Genomic DNA, 20,352 nt, shown 5'->3' with positions numbered 1-20,352 from the left:
TGGAGATGTAAAAAACCCTACAATGCCTGGCACTAAAAATATGTGGATGGTTGAGAAACAAGGTTTAAGATGTATAGTTATATATATAATGTTCCAGCCTGTAGCAAATTCTTATAATATCAGAAATGTAAAACTATAAATGGAGGATTCATTCTTATTCAGTATCTAATCAACGTAGAAGTTTTTTTCCATTATAAAGATATTTGAGAATACAATGTATACAATTACATAGTATATATTTACAACTTATATGTGAAAGAAATTTTGTAGTGGTTTTCCCAAAGTTGACCACAATCTTAAATGTTTATGTGACACTACCAAAAAGAGTTGTAAAGCTAAAAGAAAAAATTTAAACTATCAATAATAGAAAACAAATTTGATTAATCATGTTAGAGAGGAAAATGTATTATCTTTCTAGTCTATCTATAGAAAATGATAACATGAAATCATCACAGAAGAGGTGATTAAAGAATATGTAACTAAAAATAGAGTAAATCTAAATGGAGTATGGTATCCTGGATTGGATCCTGGAAAATAGAAAGGACATAAGTGGGAAAACTGGTGAAATCAGTGAGTAAATGGTTGGATACAATCACATGGTTACTGATGATGCACAAGTTCAAGGATGAGGCAGATATTTGAACATTTGACTTTCCAAAAGCCAAAGCTAAAGCCAGAGCTGAGGAGCAGATATTAGCCAAATATAGAGGTCAAAGTTTCACTCTGTTGCATCTCTTGATAAAATACAGCCCCTCACCACTAGGTTCCATTCAAGGTCTAATGATCACTCCCAGGACTGCCATGGCATCAACTCATGTGCTAGCCACCCTGGTTTTCAGTGTCTCTTTTTGTTTTTGATAGGAGAGCATTCATCTTTCTTTCCTATGAACTCTGTTATGTATTTAAATTTCTAGGTGTTTATATATATATATAGGAAATAGATGGGCAAACAGTGGAACAGGAAATAGATGGGCAAACAGTGGAAACAGTGTCAGACTTTATTTTTGGGGGCTCCAAAATCACTGCAGATGGTGATTGCAGCCATGAAATTAAAAGACGCTTACTCCTTGGAAGGAAAGTTATCACCAACCTAGATAGCATATTAAAAAGCAGAGACATTACTTTGCCAACAAAGGTCAGTCTAGTCAAGGCTATGGTTTTTCCAGTAGTCATGTATGGATGTGAGAGTAGGACTGTGAAGAAAGCTGAGCACCGAAGAATTGATGCTTTTGAACTGTGGTGTTGGAGAAGACTCTTGAGAGTCCCTTGGACTGCAAGGAGATCCAACCAGTCCATTCTAAAGGAGATCAGTCCTGGGTGTCCTTTGAAAGGACTGATGCTGCAGCTGAAACTCCAATACTTTGGCCACCTCATGCGAAGAGTTGACTCATTGGAAAAGACTCTGATGCTGGGAGGGATTGGGGGCAGGAGGAGAAGGGGGCGACAGAGGATGAGATGGCTAGATGGCATCACCGACTCGATGGACCTGAGTTTGAGTGAACTCCGGGAGTTGGTGATGGACAGGGAGGCTGCGATTCATGGGGTTGCAAAGAGTTGGACATGACTTAGCAACTGAACTGAACTGAACTGAACTATGTATATATGAGGGTTTCCAAGTTAGTTTAGCTCACCAAATTACAGGCTGATTTTTCAGCAAGAGAGTGGCATGGTGAACATGATGACTTAGAAGATAATTCTAGCTGCAGTGTGGAGAATGGATTTCAGCTGTGGGGTAAATAAAAAAGACAGGAAGTTCTGATGGAATTCCACTACGGAGATGATAAACGGCAATTTGATTAAGAGGAATCAGAGCAGAGGAGAGAATACACTTTAGAGGTAAAGGAACAGAACTTGGTGATAGCACAGCTTTAAGAGCAGGAGAAAGGGAATCTAAGACATGCCCAGTAGGGGTGTGTGTGTGTGTGTGTGTGTGTGTGTGTGTGTTTTAGGAGGGACTGGGAGCAGCTGGGTGGATGGTACTGCTCTTTTTTTGTTTTTCTTTTCTTTGCTGTTTCATGAAATAGAAACAGAAGAGGAGGCGAAGGAGAAGCCCTGAACGTGCAAAGTTTTAGATGCCTGTGTATCATCTAAGCAAACGTCACAAATTTGCAGCAAGAAATATAAGTCACAAGCATGGGAGAGAGATCTGATCGACCTGGCCATGTGGATTTGGGACTTGCAGTGGACATTAACTCTATATAAGTGTTTAGAAGGTAGCCTGGTGCACAGTGAGCGTGCACCTGTGATAGTGACCTGTCACTAATGGTCACGGGAGCAGAGGAGACAGGTGTTGACGAAACCAATACAAATGTACAACTGTGCTGAGCAGATGCAGAGAAATACGTGTTGTCAGGAAGCCTGTAACAAGGGAATCTGACACAATCAGGAGAGTCAGGGAAGGCTTCTCTGAGGAAGTGGTACCTGACCAGAGGCCTGAAGGATGAACAGAAGGTATTAGGCAGCAAAGGGAAGAAGGAACATTCTAGGTGAAGGGAATAGCAGGTGCAAAGCTCTGTGGAGAAGGGATTTCAGGAAGGGACTACAAGAAGTTAATTAACTCTTATTACAGCTGAGGAAGACCCAGGGAGCCTGTGACTCAGGAAAGGACTGTCACCTTTCTGGGAGAACAGACTAAACAATTTACAAGGTTCTCTTTTTATATGGTCTCAAATTTCGGAGTTCTGTTTTCCTCTTTTTTTTTTTAATTTGCAAGATGATACTGGGTGGTGCTCCACATGTTGAAAGAAACTTCTCTAGTAATAAATTGTAGAAATGATCCCTGATAATATAGTCTTTGTGACCCTTTCAACTTCTCATTTTTATAAAAAGAATTCTATAGAAAATTTACAAGAATAGAATAAAGAACTCCCATAAGTCTCCAGTAGGATTTGTCATTTGTTGAAATTTTGCCAATTTGTTTTCTCTATCATCTACCTATTAGTCAATACATTGTATATACACACTACAGTACATATTATTATTGCTGAGTCATTTAAAAGTATATTACAGACAGCACAATCTTCATCCTTAAATACTCCAACATGCATTTCCTAAGAATGAGGGTATTCTCTTATATGACTATGGTACAGTGATGAACTTCAAAACTGGGTCTGTATTCTAGGGTTCTATGACCTCTTTAAATATCAAGGGTCATCAACATCAAATCTATACTGAGCATCTGCTGTATGCAAGATGCCATCCTCTGAACTGAGTGTTCAGACTGTTATGAGAAGCAAATCAATAGGCAGATATTTACATTGAAATGTGGAAAGAGTGATAGCAGATGCAAGCAGGAATGCCAGGGGAATGTGGAGGAAGAAAATCTGGGCAGAGACATCTAGCTGTCTATCCCATCTATCCCATTTTCCTCTTCCTTCTCACTAACTGAGCCTTAGGGTTTCCAATGTACCCAACTCAAAAACTAGATTCTCCAATTTCTCTTTCAAGACATCGAAGATGGATAAGCAAAAGTCATTGGTCAGAACTTCTGGGAAAGCTTATTAAAACAGTCTAGCCACCTGGGAGGCACACACTTTGGTTTTGGATACTTCTTCCTTCCTGCTGCTAGAAATATCATTGTGATAGCTAGAGCTGCAGCAGCCATCTTGCAGCCACGAGGTTGCATTAAAGCTGGAAACAAATGTTAAGAATGGTAGAGCATAAAGCCACAACAATCCCGGGTTGTTGGTGATAAACTAGAGCTACCATATAACAAACTTGAACTGTCAACTCCAAGCTCTTTAAGAGGAAGGAATTAAAACTATCTCATTTAAGCCATTAATTGGGTTATTTGTTACATATAGCTGAATTCAATCCTAATAAATTACCCGATACACTCTTGGAAATCCCAGGGACAATTCTTTGCAGATTATGAAGGATAAGTAAGAAAGAATTGGCTAGAGGGGTAGGAGGAGGCTCCAGAGTATAAATTTTAGTTTAAGAGTGGCAGGTGCAACTGAACAAATTTGAGGAGAGTCTCAGTACTGAATTTTAGTTTGGGGAAGCAATTCAGTTTTAGATAGCTACACTTTAAGGAGGTGAAAGAATGAAGTCAGGAAAATTAGTAAGAGAGTCAACGTGAGAAGCTCTCCAAGGAATGGTAGCATCCTGAAATAAGGCTGCACATCAGTGCTCAAAGAAAAAAAAAAAAAGGCTCTCCTGTCAGCACAACTTGGGGTCCCCTCTGGGCTTTGCTACTTATTAGCTATATGACCCTGAGCAAATGACTTCTCAATGCCTTGGTCCTCTCCTATTTCTATGAGATTGTTCAGATAATTCAATGAGGACATGCATGCACAGTGCTTAGAGCAGTACCTGGCACCAGTAAATTGTTGCTGAGTCCATGGGAGTGAAAGATGGATTCTAAGCAATAACATAGAATAAGATGGACTCAACCTAATGCTGAGACCAGTTGGATGGTAGGAGAGGTGAGTGAGAGAAAGGAATTTAAAATGTCTCCCAGACTTCTATGGAAGAACCAATTTGGGGAGAAAGACAATGATTCTAGTTTCACATCTGCAGAGCTGGTGGTCTCTCTGGCCGTCCACCTGGAGATGACCTGTGTTCCCCTGAATGGGCAGTTATATAGCCAGGCAAGGATCTGAGCTGGAGGCAGACTGGTGCAGATGGAGATGGGGTAGAGACGGATGAGACCACAGCCCGCAGGTGAGTGGGTAGAATGAAAAGAGAAGAAGGTCAAGAGGGAGCCCTGTGGCTAGTGCTGGTGGACAATGGAGTCATCAAGGAAACTGAAGCGGACCAGGTTTGAGGTCATAGGAAAAGCAGAGGGAGTGCCCCAGAAGATTGAAGGGAGAGAACATTTGCAGAAAGAAGTATCAATAGGCTTAAATGCAGCTGCATGTTCTAAGTTACTTCAGTCATATCCGACTTTGTGCAACCCTATGGACTATAGTCTGCCAGGCTCCTCAGTCCATGGAATTCTCCAGGCTAGAATACTGGAGTGGGTTGCCATTTCCTTCTCCAGGGAATCTTCGCGACCCAGGGATCGAACCCGCGTCTCTTACATCTCCTGCATTGGCAGGCGGGTTCTTTACCACTAGTGCCACCTGAGATGGGCAGCAGAGCCAAATGCAGCAGAGCCATCAAATAAAATCTGAGAAGTGGGCTTGGGGTTGAGCAACAAAGAGGTCACTGGGGCCCCAAGGTTAACTGAGGGCCATCAGGGAGTCAGAACTCGGGGTTCTGATCGGGCTGGCAGGCAGAGAGTGGATAGTGGAGCGGGAAACGAGAATTAAGGATCAGGAGACCGATTGTGTGAAGAGAGAGAGTTATGTGGTCAGTAGTGGGAACTAATTAAGAGAAGATTTAAGGAAAGTAAGGTGCTAGAAGGAGCCTTAGGAAAATGAGAGGTGCGGGCTCGATGTCACTGAGAGGATCCAAGGCTGGGCAAGGGTCTTTGCCGCACGCCCCCCGACCGTGGAAAACGGCCCACTGTGGGGCTGAGAAGCCGAGTGCCCGGCAGGGCTGGGCTGGGAGATGGCGCAGAGAATCTCCAGTCTGAGCAACGATCAGAGGAGGGCAGAGAGAGCGGGAAGGGGACGGAGGAGAAGGCGGACACTAGTGACCCGAACTCCTCCTGTGGGAGGACCGGAGCCGCCGGCGCTTTGACAAGCATCTTCAGGGAGCACCAGAGACTCAACGACTAGCCGGGCCTGGTACGCCCCGCTGAGCCCGCGGCGGCACCCTCATCACCAAGTTCCACCGTGTGAGGGTCAAGACATTGGAGCCGCCAGAGCAGACGCGGGGATGCGGCCCGAGACGGAGGACGGAGTGTACGATTTTGAAGGCAGATGCGTTAGAGGCGCGGAGCGCGAGCAGCGGAGTCGGACACCCGGGAGGGAAGCGGCCCGTGGTCCCCGCTCCATCCCTCCCGGATCCCCCGGCCCCAGGTTCCCGGCGGGGAAGCAGCTCCAGGACGCCCAGGGCCTGCAAGCAAGCCGGAAGGGGGCAGCAGCGCCCCGCGAAAGCCGCTCTCAGGGGCCTGCGGGCGCGGGAGGCGAACGGCTGCTCCCCGCAGGTGGGTGCGGGCTCCACGGACCAGGCCGGGCCCCCCTCAGCCCCCTAGCCGGCCTGCTGCGACTGCTGCGCCCCTCAACCCCGACCACGGGCCCGGGCATTCCCTTCTGGGCCTCTGCCCTCTGGGGGCAACCTCCAGAAGCTGTACTCCTGAATCTGCACAGAGCGCTCAGTAGTTATGGTCACTAGTGTACACCTTCTCCTCTGCCTCCCTCCCTGCCCTTCTCTGCCCAGGAAGCTCAGACTGGGGAGCCTCCACACCATCTCCTAACCTGCCCGCCACCCTCACTGGGCTCTCAGGGCGCTCCGGCTTTCCGGCCTCACGGTGGAGGCGTGTGCAAAGACCCTGGCCCAGCCTTGGGTCCTCTCACCGTTGTCAGATGAGATGGTTAGATGGCATCACTGACTCAGTGGACATGAGTTTGAGCAAGCTCCGGAGGACGGTGAAGGACTGGGAAGCCTGGCATGCTGCAGTCCATGGGGTGGCAAAGAGTCAGACACAACTGAGGGACTAAACAACAACCACCGTTACCAAGCCGGCATTTCTCATCTTTCTAAGGCTCTTTCCTGCATCTTACTTTCTTTCTGTTTTCTTCTTATTCGCTCCCACTAGTGCATAACTCCCTCCTCCCCTCACCTCGGACCAGCCCTACTCCTAATTCTCACCTTACAGAGCAGAGACCCCACCTCTTGCTTGGGCCCCTCTCCAGAAGGCAACTCCCTCCCCCCCATTATGTGTGAGGAGCCAGGGGTGGCCTGCAGCCCTGCTAGGAAGGCCCCAGGGAAGGCCAGCATGTAAGAGCAGCCTGGGGGCAGCCTTGCAGCTGACTGTCTGCTCCGCAGGCCTGGGAGCCCAGCCTAGCCCTGATGTCCTGAGACTCAAGAGTAGCGGGTTGCACAAATATAACTCACACCACATATCCAATGTGAAGGGAAAACAGAGTAGCATTACTTTGCTTAGAACTAATCTGGTCTTTTTCCTCTGAGCCACACCCACTAGTTAGTGGGCTGGGGAGGATAAACTAAATGTCAACCCAGTTAGACTTTGAACTGATACTTCAAACCCTGTGGATAATGTTTGGTCTTGACGAAAAACACTCTGTGTCTCCAGGAGCCCCTGTTCCTCCTGTCTGCCCACAACTAGAGGCCCAGGCATATGGAGCAAGGGGCTTTCTCCCCTTTCCATGGCACCAGGGGCAGTGAGTTCCTGGGTCTCATGAAGGCCATGGATGTGTGCCGTCCATTGGTCTTTGGGGAGACATTCTTTTTTTCCTTACTGAGTCATATTCGACCTCCAGGCCCCCAGTACTCAAAATATGCCCCATTCTTCCAGGGGAGGAAATGCTCCCGGTGAGGTTAGTGTCTTGGTCTCAGTTGAACTGCAGCGTCATGGGCTTGCCACTCTGTTAGCTGGGAGGTCCCTTTGTCTCCAAACTGCAGGCCCCCTCAGTGGGCCCACTGGCTTCCAACTCAGCATCTGACCCCTGTGAGCCTGAGGGTAGCCCAGGGAAGCTGAATATTAGGCCTGGCCCAGGCTTTCCAACCAGAGTTTCTTTTCTGTGACTGTGCCCTGCATTCTAAAGGGGCAGCACAGGCAGTGACTTCCTCCCAGAGTCCCCAGGGTGACCCTAACTTCTCCAACACCCTCCTTCTGCAGACCCAGAGGTGGGGATGGGCAGGGCAGTTCTGCCGATGGCCCAGCTATTCTTGGTCTGTTTACTTCCTCCTATTTTTTTTTAAGATACTCAGGTAGAGAGAAAGGGTGGGCTTTTCCAATACTTCTGTTTCCTCCTTTCTGACTGCCATGAGGCCTAAATGACTGGTGTTGGCCTCTTACTGTGTATGTAAGAGAAGTCCAAGCTTCAGGCTTCCTCTCTTTTTTTTCCCTCCAATTATGCATATATTCATTTATTTTCAGATTATTTTCCCATATAAGTTATCACAGAATATTGGGTAGAGTTCCCTGTGCTATACAGTAGGTCCTTGTTGGTTATCTATCTTATATATAGTAGACTTTCTCTTAATGTACTAAGAGAGGTGGGAAAAGAATCTGGAAAATCCCTTCTTGAAATAAAGGTCTGGCTCCTAAGACTGGAATTTCTGCATAATCCTATCTTGAATGACCAAAGCTAAACAGTAGCTGGGTCTCTCTCTGGAATTCCTTCTGTAATCAGTAAGAATCTGTGCACAGACTTTCCTCTGCACCCCTGCCTCCTCTGCCCCTCCTCCTGTTCCTCCCCCTCCCCACACAGTCATCCCTTCTCCTACAGGCAGATGGATATCTAGGGTGAATCTGGGAGAGTGGGAAACAGAAGAGAAAAGCATATTACTGGCTTAAAATGACATCCCTCTCCCCCTCTCTTGCAGCCTAAAGAACTCTGTTTTCATTGGGTCCCAATCACTTGGCTTTCCTTTTGCTCTTCAGTTCAGTCGCTCAGTTGTGTCCAACTTTTTGTGACCCCGTGGACTGCAGTACACCAGGCTTCCCTGTCCATCACCAACTCCTGGAGCTTGCTCAAACCCATGTCCGTCGAGTCGGTGATGCCATCCAACCATCTCATCCTCTGTTGTTCCCTTCTCCTCCTGCCTTCAATCTTTCCCAGCATCAGGGTCGTTTGCTCTTACTGTCCTGTTAAACTCCTAGGTCTCTGTCCTTTCTGTTCACTTCCCCAAAAGGGGCTGTCAGCAGCAGCTCTCCTCTGGGACACCAGGTAGAGACGCTTTAGTTTCCTATCTGTTCTCATCACCGGAAGCATGCCCCAGTCTACTCCCGCCCTGTCCTGTCCCCCCACCCCACAGCCTCACCTACCATCCTATAGCTGTATGTAAAGCCCAGAGCTTGGGCAGATTTACCATTTGCATCTTACAATTCCTCTGATCTCGTGGGAGAGGAAACAGCAACCCACTCCAGTATTCTTGTTTGGAAAATCCCATGGACAGAGGAGCCTGGTGGGCTACAGCCCATGGGGGTTGCAGAGTTGGACATGGCTTAGCAACTGAGCACATGTTCCTCTATACACAGAATGCAGTTTCCCCTCTCTGTGCCATTGTGCATGCTGGGCCCCTGCCCTAGCTGTCCATCATCTAGCCCTTTTCCAGGGCCCAACTCAATACCATTTCCTGTGTGAAGCCTCTCTGGACTCTACCAAGTCAATGCGAGTTCTCCCAACTTGAGGGCCTGAACCACTTCGAACCTGTCATGTCCTGCCCTGTATTCATAACTATGTTTGTATTTCCCTCCCAACCACACTGATATCTCTCTCAAGGCAGGAACTGTTGATCACTCAGTCATGTATCTTCCATGGAGCTCTAGGTGAAATTAAATGGAATATGATTATTGACCAGGAATAGCTCTAGACCAAATTTTAAAGTAGGTCAGTTCAGTTCAGATCAGTTCAGTCACTCAGTCGTGTCCAACTCTTTGCAACCTCATGGACTGCAACACACCAGGCCTCCCTGTCCATCACCAACTCCCAAAGCTTACTCAAACTCATGTCCATTGAGTCGTTGATGCCATCCAACCATCTCCTCCTCTGTTGTCCCCTTCTCCTCCCGTCTTCAATCTTTCCCAGCATCAGGGTCTTTTCCAATGAGTCAGTTCTTCACATCAGGTGGCCAAAGTATTGGAATTTCAACTTCAGCATCAGTCCTTCCAATGAACATTCAGGACTGATTTCCTTTAGGATGGACTGGTTGGATCTCCTTGCAGTCCAAGGGACTCTCAAGAGTCTTCTCCAACACCATAGGTTAAAAGCATCAATTCTTCGGTGCTCAGCTTTCCTTATGGTCCAACTCTCAAATCCATACATGACTACTGGAAAAACCATTGCTTTGACTAGACAGACCTTTGTTGGCAAAGTAATGTCTCTGCTTTTTAATATGCTGTCTAGCTTGGTCATAACTTTTCTTCCAAGGATCAAGTGTCTTTTAATTTCATTTTTAATTTGACCTAAAGTAGGTCAAAGCATATCGACTCACACAAACAATTTGATTTCTTTAGTTCAGTTTCCTCAGTTGTTAAATAATTGAGTTGGTGTCCATGATGCCTTAAATCAGCTTCATCTCTGACACCCTGTAAATCTGCCCATGCTCTCCTGTGACCTCTGTGTGTCTGTGTCTGTATGTGTGTGGGGGTGTGATGGGCAGGGATTACTAACTGGGGAGGCCAGGTGCAGTATCGGCATATCACAGACTTAGATTAAGACAAACCAGGGTCCACATCCAGACTCAGGCACTCAGCCACTGGGTGACCTTGGGCATGCCGCCTTCTCCATGTTCAATGGGAAATGAGAAGGATCACTTATCCGCTCAGTACTGTGTGCCTACTAAGTGCACATGTTGGGTTGGCAGCCGGGGATATGGAGTAAATACAACACTGTATTCCCTCTCTGTAGGAGGCCTGAGTGAACCCTGAAAACAAGTAAACATAATCAAGTGGGTAGAAGTTCTCTATGGGGAAGTTCCAGGACAAAGTAGGGGCACAAAGGAGGGAGAGATGGATAAGCAAGTTTCAGGAATGATCTTGGTGGGAGGGAGGAAGGCTTCCCTGAGGATGTGAAACAGAAGAGAGTGCTCCTAGAAATTTGGGTGGAGAAAGAGAAAAGCAAGGAGTGCCAGGTCTGTGACTATCACCGTGAGCCTTCTCTGACCCAGACTAGTGAGGCCTAGGAACCTTGGATCCCATGTGCATTTCCCGAGAGGTGGTCACGGCTGACATTTGGACCACTAGGCTGGGCCCCATCCTGCTGGTCTCACTCCAAGCCCCAGTCCCTTTCTCTGTGGTCTGTGAGTCATCCTCAGTACCTGAGGTGGCCTCTGAGCCACTGCTTCTCCCAGTGACCTTTGCCCAGCTAATCTCTTTCAGGGAAGAGCAGGGCTTTAGAAAAGGCAACTATTTTCATAAGATGTGACCCCTCCTTAAACTGCTGCCTTTACTGGGTTCAGGGGAGACACTTTCTGCACAGCATTCACAGGAGTTTCCACCAAGGGACAGCTAGCTGGAGAAAGCTGTTCAAACGCCATCCATTTTGACACTTAGCAGGATTAGCAAAGCACCTCTTCCCTTGGAGATGGGAAAGTTTCCAGAAGTAGTCTGCCTGCAGAAAGGGAGGTTGAGCAAACAGGCATATTGTTTTCTCATAGCTGTCTCTCTTGTTAATGTTTGGTCGGCCAGCCATGCATTTTTGGAGTGTTACATAGGCTTACGTTCACCCTTCATCAGAGAACAATTAGAACGAGTGTGGGGAGAAGCCAAAGGGTCAGGGACAACAGATGGGCCTCCACTTAAGCAGGTTAGAAGTTCAGTTGCCCCCGAGGAAGAAGACCCCTCTTTAGCTGGAGGAGGGAGGACTTGGATAGAAAGAAGCAGAAATGGAAAGAAAACAGAGGGCCTCTCCTTTCTGAAATATCCCTTTGGGACAAGTCTCTGTATCTTAGGCCGTTGATTTAGTTTTCCATCAAGAAGCATCGGCAGCCCTGGCAGAATCAAGAAGCCAGAGGCCTGATGCCATACTAAAATAGCAGCGTTGCTGTGTTTTCCAGCTGAGGGATTACTTCTTGGTGAGCCAGAGACATTTGGAACATCATTTGGAAGCAAAACCACATTTTTTTCCAAAAAAAAAAAAAAAGGGAAACTTTGCATGCAATGAAGTCAGAGCTTAACTCTTCAGGGGAAGCCGTACAGGGACAGCTATTGGAACTTTGTTGATGGAACCCATGCTTCTGGGCACAGCACAAATTTCCCCTTGGTGAGGAAACAGCTGAGGTGCCTGTGAGGGGCAGAGGTCAGTGTCCTGCGGAAGGAATGGTTAACAGGGTGAACGCAATTGCAAGCTGGTAAAAGACGTGAAAATGTTAGTTGCTCGGTTGTGTCCAACTCTTTGAGAGACCGTGGACTGTAGCCTCTGTTCATGGAATTCTCCAGGAAAGTGGGTTGCCATGCCCTCCTCCAGGGGGTCTTCCAGACCCAGGGATCGAACCCAGGTCTCCCACACTGCAGCCAGATTCTTTACCATCTAAGCCACCTGGTAGAAAAGGACAAAAGGTAGAGAGAAAACTGTGTGTGTTAGCCTCTGCTGCATAACATTCTACCCCCAAACACAGTGGCTGAAAACAAACACCATTTTATGCACTCATGGTTCGGGGTGGGGGCAGTCAGCAGTTTGGTTGGGCTCATCGGAGTGGTTCTTCTGTTCATTTCACCTAGGGTTATCTGACTGCAGTTGTTTGGCATCTCAAAATGGGGTTGGGTGGCTTTACTCACTTTTCTAGGCAAGGAGGCTGGTTGTTGGCTGGACTGTGTGTCCCCAGAAACCAGCCTCTGCTTCTTTACATGGTTCCAAAAGCGGTCGGAGAGAGGGAAAGACAACTCACAACCATTTTCCAGTCTCTGTGTTACATTTGCTGTCCCATTAGCAAAGGCAAGTCTCGTGGCCAAGCTCTGAGTCCATGTGGGAGGGGACGACACCAGGGTGTGGATAGAGGGAGGGAGCCCTGGCTCTGTTGGGAGCCATTACTGTAACTGTCTACCCACAAGAAGGAAGTAAATCTGAAATGGAATCGAATACCCTAACCTCAGTGGGATGCAAACCATGCGAGTCAGAGTCCAGATGAGCTCAAGCTGAGGAAAGAACGATCACAGAAGGATCTTGCTGGGTTTTTGGAACAAGCATGCCATTTCCTGGGGATGTTGGTGTAGGGAGATGCTTGGACTGTTAGTAAGAATCGAATAACTCAAGTGAGGGTCATTTTTAGCATCTCATGAAATTTTCTTACATCCTCTTCCTCCATATTTACATATATATTCAAATACATACAACCTGAGATTCCTTAGGCTATCCCAGTCTCCGACAAAGATGGCGGTGTAACTATAGAATCTAAGCAGGAAAACAGACACACCACCTTTAGTTTCCACAACAAATGGAATTGGTTATACACATGATGGAGTAAGAGAGAGCCAAATAGGTGTCAATGATGCACCCTGGGGGTGAGCAACACCAGGGAGCCTTAGAATCTCATAAAAGTAACTCAACCATCATCTTCCTGCAGCCCCTCCTCAAACTCACATCTCTGGGACCAGGTCAGGCAACACTGTCCAAGGCTGACTCCCCCTGGCCCCACCTAGGAACATCTGACCAAACTGTCCCCATAGTCTCTTTCTACCCAAATATCCTTTCACAGATCTGTTCCTGGACGTTCACCCACGTCTTTACCAGGCACAGGCAGTCATACACGGGTGAATCTGAAGAGCTTTGAGCTGGGACCACACGTGCACACACACATGTACACACATGTGCACACATGCACAACCATGTGCTCACTTTGTATGACCCCAGCTTTTACAACAGTGCTCGAGGAATAGTGAAATTTTTCTTTATTAAGCACCATTACCAACCAGTCCATTCTGAAGGAGCTCAGCCCTGGGATTTCTTTGGAAGGAATGATGCTAAAGCTGAAACTCCAGTACTTTGGCCACCTCATGCGAAGAGTTGACTCATTGGAAAAGAATCTGATGCTGGGAGGGATTGGGGGCAGGAGGAAAAGGGGACGACAGAGGATGAGATGGCTGGATGGCATCACTGGCTCGATGGACGTGAGTCTGAGTGAACTCCGGGAGTTGGTGATGGACAGGGAGGCCTGGCGTGCTGCGATTCATGGGGTCGCAAAGAGTTGGACACGACTGAGCAACTGAACTGAACTGAACCGAACTGAATGTGTCACATACTCTGTACTTAATTAAATCTCTCCTGCGGCAACCCTGCAAGTAGGTCCTAATTTCATCTCCAAGTGAGAAAATTGAGGTGCACGGAGCTTTTGTCTTTGGCCTCAGCTTGCACAGAAAATAAGCAGTAAGGTCAGGATGGTAAGTCATGTTTATCTGACACCAAAGCCCATGCCCTTCTCTTACCATGTTGCCTCTCAATATATATATAAATGACCCTTTATTTCTTGTCTTGGCACCATTTTTAATTTTCCCTAAGAGATTTGAACAAGTGGTTATTTATTTCCAAGGTTTCTAGTATACCTTTGAGGACCAAAGAGTGCCATCTCATGCTGAGTGGTCCTAAGACTGAGTTCATGGGGTATCTGAAAATCATGATACCCACTGGGCTATTTCATGCTCCTCTCTTGTTTTCCCAGGACTGCTATTGTTGTAAGATGGCTGTACGGGAAGGTTAACCTTGGAGGTGATAGAGACCAGGGATCTGGAGGTCATTTAGCGTTGTGGTTGAGAACACAAACTTTGGCACTGGGCATCGCCTTGGGAAAGGAATTTTCCATGTGCACACAAAGATGCATTTTAGCTGAGAGTTTGGGTGATGCCAACATGAGACTCACTGCCCCGGCAGGCCAACCCTGTAGAGTCTTAGCATTAATATGGATCTGAATAGCTTGGTGGCAGGGGCGGGAGATGGGAGGATGCAGGGGTGGACACAAATATTCAGACGATAGCATATACCATCACACATAGATTAAAAACTGAAGTGTTCCCCATAACCTGCCAAGTTCTGCGCATTTGGCTTCCCAGCTGGACCTTGCCTCCTGCTTTCCTCTCAGCTTGCTCTACACTTAGCCTGGCCCTACTGTCCATGATCCCTCAAATGCTACACCTCTACCCCAGGATCTTTGAAGTTGCTAATTTTTCTGCTTGCCATGTTCCTTCCAGAGATAACTGACCTTTCAGCTCTTTCTGGTGTTTGTTCAAATATGAGTCCTTCCCTGACTACCCCATGAAAGTGCAGCCCTGTCCCCTGTTTCTCTTGCTTGCCTTGTATTTCTCTATACGATCTACTGTATAATTTGCCTAATTATTTTTGTATTGTGGGCCTCACCCCACAGGACCCCCAAGAACAGAGATTTTATTTTTATCCTTTTTCAGTCCATTGCTATCTACCCAGTTAAAGAACAGTGTCCTACATATACTAGGTGTTGCATGAATTCATCTGGGATCTAGCATCTGAGAACTAAAAGTCTCGCCCATGTGGCATGACAAAGCAAGCATGATGGTGGCTGCCTCCATGCCTCTATTGTTCACTCATCCTACAGAGACCCAGCTGTCCCCAGCTGTCTCCATCTGTCGCAGGACACAATGGTGAGCTACTTGAGGGTAAAGGCTGTGTTTTATCATTCCAGCACTCCGTTTCTTCCAGCGTCACCAAGGTATGATTGACAAATAAAATTGTAAGGATGGCTTTAAACATATACACTTCTGCCCTCTTACCCCACAGCACAGGGCCTGGAGCCTAGGAGTTGCTCATTCAATATTTGTTGAACTTATTAAAAAGCAAGAAAAGAGTTGAACATAGAATCTGGAAGCACCCATGACCAGCTTTATCTGTTTCCCAGTTTCGCCTTGGGCCAGATGTTTACTCAATGTGTTCACTTATTTACTTACTCAGTCAACAAATGCAGCTTTGCCCAATCCTGCGAAGGTTATTATTATAAACAGCATTCTCCAGAAGGAAATGGAAAGGCCAAATCCATGCCTGCTTTCCCTAGAAGTGTTTTTCTTCTAAACAGAAACCTCTGTGCCCCTATCCAATCAGCACAGACCCCCAGGGCACTGTGTCTGGCCAAGCCCAGGGCATTTTGCACTCCCCAGTTCCCTCTCCAGAATTTTGGAGAACACTTCCCTGTCGAAACCCCTCCCCTACCCTTTAAGTGCATTGACAGCCACTCACCACCACAGATGTGTGGCCACACGCAATTAAGTAGGTGCAGGCCATTAGTGGACAGACAGCATGAAGCATGCACGAGCCAGCCAACAAGCAAACAGTGGAAACCAGTGTGGTGAGATGTCCGTGCCGCCCCGCCGCTCACAGAAGAGGGAACTTGCTGGCTTTCTTCACCTCCCAACACTTCCTCATTGCAGTGCTAACCGTCCTACTGGTGCCATAATCCTTGTTTGATATGTGAGACACCTAGAGATGGATAGATTTGCTCAACTTGCCTGTGGGTGAGGGCAGCGCCCTTCACAGTCACTTGTCGTGCTCTCTTTCCTGTTGTTGATTCCTGACTGTGGCTGAGTCCTGGGAAGTTCAGTAGCAGTGGATATTTTGGCCAACACCTCCTCATTAGGATTGAGACCAGTTGACTACCACAATTCAAGTGTCTGTTTAGAGGAAGAAATGCTTTCAGAAGAAAATGAAACTTCTGTCTCCATACAGTCTCATTCTTCTTCTCAGAGAGGCCGCTTCCAACCATAGTTTGGGTCTGTGTCCATTCATTCTTTCGAGTTCCTTCTGCGTGGTCCTATTTTGCACAGACAATATGTGGTAGTATCAATAGTTACGATTCTTTAAGTAAAGGGCTTCCCAGGCGGCTCAGTGGTAGAGAGTCCACCTGCCAATGCAAGAGCCGCAAGAGATATGGGTTCAATCCCTGGGTCGAAAAGATCCCCTGGAGGAGTAAATGGCAACCCACTTCAGTATTCCTGCCTGGGAAATCCCATGGACAGAGAAGCCTGTCGGGCTATAGTAAACCTTATATGCAATAACACACGTGATCTAAATGCATTATTCTAGATCGGTGGTTCTCAACCAGGGATGATTTTGACCTCTCCCCACCCACCACCAGGGGACATCTGGCAATATCTGAAGATATTTTTGATATGACAGTTGGGGGGCGGGGCGCGCGTGATGCTATTGGCATCTAATGGGTGGAGGCCAGGAATGCTGCTAAACACCCTACTGTGTACAGGATGGCCCACAACAAGGAGTGATGGGGCCCCGGTGTCATCAGTGGTGGGGTGAAGAAGGTCTGACCAAGTGGAAGAAGCAGACTCCAAAGGCTCCATGCTGTGTAATTCCATCATACCACATTCTGGAAAGGGCAACACTAATAGAGGAAAGAAATACATCAGTGGCCACCAGGAGCTGAGGCTGAAGAAAGGCGAGTGACTTCTAAGCAGCACAAGGAATTTGAAGAAGGGTGGAAATGCTTTCTGTCTTTATTGTGGTGGTGGTTACATGCATATATGTGTTTGTCAACACACACAAGACTGTACACTAAAGAGGGTAAACTTGATCTCTGTAAATTATACCTGAAGCAAACAAACAAAACCCAGCTCTGTTTGAACCAAAGCCATTCTGGAGAAGGTAGCAGGGAGAAGGTAGCCACCAAAAAATGAGAAACCGAGGTCGAAGGGTAAGAAAAAAAATGAAAGGAAACCCAGAGAAACATATTTTTGTTTGTTTGTAACTAAATTATTGACTTCTCCTCAGCAAGTGACACCTATCAAAAGCTACTTTGTGGTTATTGACCAAAAATTCTATAAAACATCTTTATTGTGGTATAACTGTCATGCAGTAAGCTTTCCAAGTTTAGTGTTTAGTTTGGTAAGTTTTAACTTGTATATATGTATACACCAGTTAAACAGTTATTACAATCACAACGAAAATGTCCATCATCCCCCACATCTCCAGCTGCCTCTTTATAATCTTCTCCTCCCTGAAAAATCATAACAGTACTCATCTCACAGGGTTATTGGGAGAATTTAAATGAGATCCGGGCACAGAGAAAGCCTATTGTCCTTCTTGCTTGCCTTCTTCAGGTAGAGAAGGTATACAATGGGGAAAAAAACCTAATAGCAGAATTCCATGTAAGTGTTCCATGTCCAGATTTACTGCTTATTTTTGATATTGGAGTGGGATAGAGGTGAAGATTGAATAAGTGAATAAGCAATGCAAATGTACTCAATAAATGCTTCTTGAATGAATGAACGAGTGAATGAATGAATGCAGCAGATCTGTGTGCTTAAAAATCTAGCTTTAGGGCTTCCCTGGTGGCTCAGTGTAAAGAATCCACCTGCCAGCGCAGAAGACACCAGTTCGATCCCTGGCCTGGGAAAATCCCACATGCCGAGGAACAAGTAAACCTGAGCACCACAACTATTTAGCCTGTGCTCTAGCGCCTGGAACTGCAGCTACTGAAGCCAGAGTGCCTTAGATCCTGCACTCTGTGACAAGAGAAGCCACCACAATGAGAAGCCCAGGTACCGCAGCTAGAGAGTTGCCCCTGCTTAGCACGATTAGAAAAGAAAAACCAGAGCAACAGTGAAGACCCAGCAGAACAAAAAATAAATAGTGTTTTAAAAAAATATAGCTTTAGAGACAAGAACAGCACCGTGAAAGACATAACATGATCACATGGCACTAAATACAAGGGCGTTTCAAACTTAAACAGGCCTCAGATGTGTATTCTTCCACAGAAAACACATTTTTCTTTCTGAAATCCTTACGCTAGTGGCTGTTCACACTGTCTACTCAGTAACCCAAACCAGAAGCCTCAGACGTGTCCTCAGATTCCCATCATCCCCAACTTCACACTTAATTCTATGGACGTATGTTTCTGTCAATTCAAAGTCATCTCTTGATGCTCCCACCTCCTCTTCATCTCCATGGCAAGTTCCAGCTCTCGTCAAATCTTATAAAAAGGCTACTGCAGGAGCCTCTTCCTTAACCTTTCACCTCTTCAGAGCCTTTTCAGCTTCCAAAAGTTAAAACTTTCCTATAACACCTTGGTTCTTGCCTGCTTAAACCTCTGTTAACTTTCCACTATGCCTAATGTAAAGTCCCACCTCCTTAAATACAAAACTTCACTAACTGGACTAATTTAGCTGCTCGGTCTCTCACCCACACTTGAAACTTTGCCCATACCCAGACATTCACTGGCTTGAGAAGGACTGAAAAGAGGCCATGTTCACAGGGAATAGAAGAACAGGTTAAATGACATGATGTGGAGATGGCCAGGCTGCTGAATAGCATGGGACACTCAAGGAGATGGTCGCGATAGTTTCTTAAAAAAAAAAATCAGTATCATTTTTTTTTTAGTTGTTGAGGATGTTCTAGATCTAAAGAGGCTAAAGAAATTCAACCACAGCCATGCATCTGATTGGATCCTGGTTCAGGAAAACATTTTTAAACACTCTAAAGTTAACTGTGTGGATATCTGGAAGAAGAGCCTTTCAAGGAGAGGAAACATTCAATGCAAAAGCCCTAGAGGGGGCCCTGTCTGGCTTTTTCAAGGAACAGCAAGGAGCCCAGTGTGCCTAGAGAGGGGTGAAAAAGTTGTAAGGACAGAAGAATGTATAGACTCTCTGCAAAGACTCTGGATTTGAATCTATTTTCCACATGTTAACCTTGAAATGTCTATTTGATATCCAAGTGGAGGTGTTGAGTAGGGACTTGGGTACACAAGTCTGAAATTCGGGAGAGAATCTGGGAAAAGAGATAAAAAAGCAGGAGTCATCAGCATACCAGATAATTTCAAAGCCAGGAGACTGAATGAGGTCACCAAGGGAATGATCATAAAGGGAAGGTTCAAAAGCACATTGAGGTACTCCGATATAAGAGGGCAGGGAAGAAAGAGGGACCAGCCAAGGTGGCTCTGAAGGATTGGCCATGGAGGAGAAAAGCCCAGAGAAAGAGGTAGGGTCGAGCCAAGTGAGGACAGTGTCTCCAGCAGGAGGGGTGCCACCCCTGCTGCTGGTGGATCAAAGATGAGGCCTGAGACCTGGGTTTATCCACATATGGACAGAGGGACCACTAACCTTGAACTTGGAGGGTAGTTCTGGCGGAGTGACACACGAATACAACAGATCAGATGGGGCACAGGAGGGACCCAGAAGGGAATAATTGGACAGAAAGGGTACAGACCATCGAAACAGGAGTCCTTGGATGACGTCACAGCCAAAGGGGAAGGGGGTCAAGAGATGTTTTTGGCTTTTGGGTTTTTTTTGTTTTTGCTTTAAGATTGGTGTAAAAGCCCTGTGCTAATGCGACTGAGTGAGTGAATGAGCCAGTAAGCTGGTGCCAACAGGGTCAAGGAGGGTTCTTGCCGTAGGGGAGAGGTCTGAGCAGGTTTAGGAACTGAGTCCCAGGTAATAGGTGATGCCCCAGGAAGAGACAAACACAGAGAGGCCAGGGTGCTGTTCCCAGTGGCCTCTCTCTGCCTCCACTGGCCGCGTCCTACCTCCTGTTGACACCAGAATCTGGCTTTTCTAACAGCCGCTCTGCCTGGAGCCCAATTAAGGAAAAGATACAAATTCGTAAGGCAAAGATACAAATTCTGCCGGCCATGGCCCCACGGAGTCTGGCCTCAGGGCTGCAGCCCATTTGGAAAACGTTTTAATTTCATTTGTGTGTTTTTTCAATTTGATTATTAAGTGCTATTTGCACATGGACAGGGGGAAGGCCTGTTTTTATTCCCCGATTCCCCTTCCTCCCTGGCCTGCGTGCCTCCCTGGTGAGTAATGGGGAGGCCGCTTTTCTGGAACACAAGGGAAAACTTCCAGCAAATTGCAAAAGCATGTTCCTT

At 46.7% G+C, this 20,352-nt stretch overlaps 1 pseudogene; it reads right to left on the bottom strand.

The window, feature by feature from the left end:
* Window positions 1–2,718: 2,718 nt before the first annotated feature.
* On the bottom strand, window positions 2,719–2,795 carry LOC147370868 (small nucleolar RNA U3; annotated as a pseudogene).
* Window positions 2,796–20,352: the final 17,557 nt, after the last annotated feature.

Source organism: Bos grunniens, chromosome 6 (genome assembly GCF_055505025.1).
Source record: "Bos grunniens cultivar Pamir isolate PY7600 chromosome 6, Bosgru_T2T1.0, whole genome shotgun sequence".
NCBI classification, from domain to species: domain Eukaryota; kingdom Metazoa; phylum Chordata; class Mammalia; order Artiodactyla; family Bovidae; genus Bos; species Bos grunniens.
The sequence above is the reverse complement of the archived record's forward strand: the minus strand, read 5'-3'. Positions and strand labels throughout refer to the sequence as shown.